The sequence below is a fragment of the Taudactylus pleione genome, unplaced genomic scaffold, assembly GCF_031769625.1.
Source record: "Taudactylus pleione unplaced genomic scaffold, aTauple2 ptg001827l, whole genome shotgun sequence".
Lineage (NCBI taxonomy): Eukaryota > Metazoa > Chordata > Amphibia > Anura > Myobatrachidae > Taudactylus > Taudactylus pleione.
This window is the reverse complement of record NW_028286224.1, coordinates 1159173-1164732: the sequence shown is the minus strand read 5'-3', so window position 1 is coordinate 1164732 and position 5560 is coordinate 1159173. Positions and strand designations below refer to the sequence as shown.

Genomic DNA, 5560 nt, shown 5'->3' with positions numbered 1-5560 from the left:
TATTAATGTTATGTAAGTTTCCATATATAGTAGTTTTTAGACCAAGCATATATTGTTAAAAAATATATAATGAAAAATATAAATATAAAATTGCATAGATGCATATATTAGGAATGTTTATGAATTGTGTATAACTGGACTAATGTTTATGAATTGTGTATAGCTGGACTCATATTGTAACTAATATACAGATTAATAATATAAAAATTCAGTCTCTATAGAAATTTTCAAATGACGGTTTTCCGTTCTTTCCTTTATGTTTCTGGAATGTAGAGGATTCTTTTAGTTCCACATTTTTCTAAGAGAGATTGCTGGGTTTCGGAAGTTCTTAAGTTTTTTAGGGATAGTCATCATTTGGGAGCATCATTGGGGTTTCTTTGTTGTTTCTTCTTTATATTTTGGACCATGTTCCGGAAGTTTTCATATTTACAACACCTGGGATTCCCAGGATGTCCCCATTTCTGGTACTAATCAGGCCCCACCATATGGTTTCTCAGTCTTAATCTGGGGGTATAGTCGTAAACCTTGGTATATCTTCTTACGCCTCCTCTTCAGGGTATGTTCGTAGATACTTTCTATGTATGTGTTATGATTCCCTTCTTAGGCAATAACTTGGTTTCATTTCCATTACCAGGATGAATTTGCAGCACCAGATATTCCCAAGGGGTAGCCCTCCTTGGTACTGATCTGGCCCATCATGCTTTGCTTCCAAGATCAGACGAGATTGGGCTCACACATGATGGTATGGCAGCAAATAGGTTCATTCAACACAAATCATGCCAGATTTTCTACTAAACCTAATCTTCCCCCAACAGAGATAATTCTTTGGGGTACTTGTCAGGCCCATCTACATAATAGATGGTGTATTAGTAGAGAGGAGTTGAACACCTCACAGAAAAGGAGCTATTTCGTAATAGTCATTAAAACCTTTTGGTGATAGTGTATCAAGTTCGAATATCCAGAACATTTCCCTTCTTGATAATAAGTTGCCCAGGTCTCCTCCTCTTTCGCCTAAGGTTACATGCTCAATTGCTTTATATGAGATATCATCCGGATTAGAGTTATGTACTGTCAAAAAATGCTTAGATACAGCATGTCCCTCTATCTTATTTTTAATGTTCCGAATGTGCTCCTGTATTCTTAACTTGAGCGGTCGCTTGGTTTTTCCAATATATTTAAGTCCACAAGTACATTCCAATAAATAAATAACCGACATGGAATTACAGTTGAGAAAACTTTTTATAGCATATTCTTTAGATGCATCTGAATTTGTGAAGGTTTTCCTTTTGGGGTGGAGGAACTTACAGATATTACAATGTCCGCACTTATAACTTCCAGTACACTTCCAGTACAATGTTCCTAGAGATGGATACAGAGATTGAAGTTCCTCACAAAGAATTTTTATGTGATCTTATGTCTTTTATACTCACTCATAATTATTTTAAATTTTTAAGTCAGTTTTATCGTCAAATATGCAGAACAGCGATGGGCACGACATTTGCCCCTAGTTTTGCTTATTTGTTCATGGGATGTTGGGAGAAGGATTATGTATATAATAACAACCCCTTCAAGGAGCATATCATCTTTTATAAAAGGTACATCGACGATATTTTAATGATTTGGGAAGGACCAGAAGAAGTTTTTAATCATTTTTTATCACACATTTCCAATAATAATATGAATTTGAAGTTCACGTCTAATTTTAATGACTCTAGTATAGAATTTTTAGACTTGATTCTTACAGCAACAGGTGATAAGATTTGTACAAAAAACTTCATAAAGGGAGTGGATGCGAATAGTTACTTGCACTACAAAAGCTGTCATCTGGATAAATGGAAGAAGAATATCCCCTACTCCCAGTTCTATAGGATAAAACGTAATTGCAGTGATGCCACCATCTGCAAGGAACAAATGGAAGTATATGCTAACAGATTCAGAGAAAAGGAGTATCCAGAAATAACTATAGCAACAGCGATACAGAAAACCCAACATCTAGAAAGAAGAAAGTTATTGAAGTATAAGACAGAAAAACAACAGGAAAACGAGATAGTACCTTTTATTACTACATTTAGTGGTCATGAGAACATAATTAGAAAATCTTTCAATAAACATTGGAGTATATTGCTCATGGATCCAGTTTTAAAGAAAATTCTTCCACCAAAACCGCAAATTATTTTTAGAAAATCTCAGAACCTGAAAGATCTACTAGCACCGAGCATGTTAAAGGAAAAAGATCAACGTAATAGAAACAGCTTGAAATGTACTGGAAGTTATAAGTGCGGACATTGTAATATCTGTAAGTTCCTCCACCCCAAAAGGAAAACCTTCACAAATTCAGATGCATCTAAAGAATATACTATAAAAAGTTTTCTCAACTGTAATTCCATGTCGGTTATTTATTTATTGGAATGTACTTGTGGACTTAAATATATTGGAAAAACCAAGCGACCGCTCAAGTTAAGAATACAGGAGCACATTCGGAACATTAAAAATAAGATAGAGGGACATGCTGTATCTAAGCATTTTTTGACAGTACATAACTCTAATCCGGATGATATCTCATATAAAGCAATTGAGCATGTAACTTTAGGCGAAAGAGGAGGAGACCTGGGCAACTTATTATCAAGAAGGGAAATGTTCTGGATATTCGAACTTGATACACTATCACCAAAAGGTTTTAATGACTATTACGAAATAGCTCCTTTTCTGTGAGGTGTTCAACTCCTCTCTACTAATACACCATCTATTATGTAGATGGGCCTGACAAGTACCCCAAAGAATTATCTCTGTTGGGGGAAGATTAGGTTTAGTAGAAAATCTGGCATGATTTGTGTTGAATGAACCTATTTGCTGCCATACCATCATGTGTGAGCCCAATCTCGTCTGATCTTGGAAGCAAAGCATGATGGGCCAGATCAGTACCAAGGAGGGCTACCCCTTGGGAATATCTGGTGCTGCAAATTCATCCTGGTAATGGAAATGAAACCAAGTTATTGCCTAAGAAGGGAATCATAACACATACATAGAAAGTATCTACGAACATACCCTGAAGAGGAGGCGTAAGAAGATATACCAAGGTTTACGACTATACCCCCAGATTAAGACTGAGAAACCATATGGTGGGGCCTGATTAGTACCAGAAATGGGGACATCCTGGGAATCCCAGGTGTTGTAAATATGAAAACTTCCGGAACATGGTCCAAAATATAAAGAAGAAACAACAAAGAAACCCCAATGATGCTCCCAAATGATGACTATCCCTAAAAAACTTAAGAACTTCCGAAACCCAGCAATCTCTCTTAGAAAAATGTGGAACTAAAAGAATCCTCTACATTCCAGAAACAAAAAGGAAAGAACGGAAAACCGTCATTTGAAAACTTCTATAGAGACTGAATTTTTATATTATTAATCTGTATATTAGTTACAATATGAGTCCAGCTATACACAATTCATAAACATTAGTCCAGTTATACACAATTCATAAACATTCCTAATATATGCATCTATGCAATTTTATATTTATATTTTTCATTATATATTTTTTAACAATATATGCTTGGTCTAAAAACTACTATATATGGAAACTTACATAACATTAATAAGGGAATGATTTTAATACAACACCCACGTTAGGACCATATTCTAATACTGTCCTTTTATTTTTGGAGTTTAGATTAATTTGAAGAAATTACGAATGTAAGCCCGTTTTAAAGTGTGGGCAAGTAATCCACACGATGTATTGGAGAAGGGCGGAAGTATCGCCTCATACAGCAGAAGGGCGGAAGAACATTAATATAGGAGTACGCGGAGGAAGGGCGGAAGTGACGCCCTACAACGCGATCAGCTGAAAACACGTGCCCAGAAAATGAAGTTGACGCACAACGTTAGGAAACACGGGGGACACGTGACAGAGTCGCCGCGCGCCTTGGACTCACATGGAGAGGACGTGCCGGATATGATGTACCTCAGTGAGGGCGGAAGTAACGCCGAGAAGGGCGGAAGTAGCCCTATTGACGACTTTAGGAAAAACTTGAAAATATGCGCAAACACAGTTTTAAAACACTAATCACTGGTACAAACTAGATAGAACAGAAGAAGCACTAAAAAACTATAGCTGTACTGATAAATGGTCCTTCACAGGTGCGCTCCTGTATACAGGAAGTGATGCGGATACCTGACCTTGGTTGAACCCTTAAAGGGGTATAAATATCTGACCACTACACCTATACACTATCCCCTTGATGAAGTCATAGTACAAAACGCGTTGGGAGTGACTGCTACCTGTCTCATGAACTTCTGAGAGAATTAACTTTTCTACGCACTCAGATAAGCTGCTATTGTTTACCACCTATTTTCTCTTTTAAACTATTTTTGCTGCCTTTTTTTACTTCTATGTTGGTTCATTTAAATTTTAATCTTTGTCTTTAAAATAAATTTTCTTGATTTTTATCTTATTTGCATTGGCACTTTCATCCTAAGTGATCTCAGTTTATAGGGCTGTATTTGTCACAGAACTTCAACTGTTTACATAACTAATTATTTATTTATTTATTGATAACGCACAGGCACTTTTTTACTATCTTTGTTTTTCTGACTAATTATTTATTGTACGTCATGAACTTACGTTGATTGCACTAGACACTTTATATCCAGGTTTTGTTGTTGTTTTTATTATTCATAGATTAATATCTATTTTACTGAGCATACTTGTCGCTGAAGGGTCAATTCTAATTCTGTTTATTTGTTTTTTAAATACTTGCACTAGTATTGTCCTATTTACCCATAGCTGACGCCCATAATATTTTCGGGCTGAGGTGCCAGTTTGAAACAGCTGATAGCTCAACTTCTTGTTCAATTAATCCATAAATTTGCTAAGATTGGCGCTGTACCCATCCATTTTTTCTACATTTTCTCGTTGTGCTAAATTGGGTTATCAGCAGCCTGTACTTACAAAATATGTTTAAGAATAGAGATCGAATGAACAAAAGAAGTGACCTATGCCAGAGAGTATTTAATGAAAATTTACCTACCAATGACAATGTCCCCACAGAAAACATTGATAATATGTTTTGGGAAATGGAGAAAATGTTGACAAAAGAAGTAAAAGTATGGTGGGACATAAGGGGTCTTGAACATTATATCTCCGTCAATAGAATCCCTAGAGGATTGAGAATTATTAAGAATCCTACCTTTGGTCTTGATAATTCAGACTTTTTAAAGAAATGGGATAATATCCTACATGAATGTTCAATTGAACTTATTAAATTAATAATAGAAGAGAAAAAGGCTATACTCTCTAATCTGGAGAAAGACATTATCACAATGGAACCCCAGATGGAAGAATTCAAAGAAAAGGAAGAATTTAGAGAAAATTAAAAAGTACTACTGAGAAAGATTGAAAAAGTTGAAGAATCAGTCATGAAGAGCAAGGAGAAGAAATTTATTAGAGATAAAAAAGATTACGAATCTAATAAGGTGAAAAATTGGAGTAGGTTCCAGAAACAAGAAAAGAATACTAACAGATATGATACTGGGGCAGGACCCAGCTGGAGACCAGCAC

General features: G+C 35.7%; 2 pseudogenes; one reads left to right on the top strand and one right to left on the bottom strand.

Annotated features, from left to right (window-relative positions):
- Positions 1–638: 638 nt before the first annotated feature.
- LOC148436321 (5S ribosomal RNA) lies at positions 639–756 on the bottom strand (annotated as a pseudogene).
- A 2089-nt stretch (positions 757–2845) lies between these two features.
- On the top strand, positions 2846–2963 carry LOC148436320 (5S ribosomal RNA; annotated as a pseudogene).
- The last annotated feature ends 2597 nt before the right edge of the window (positions 2964–5560 follow it).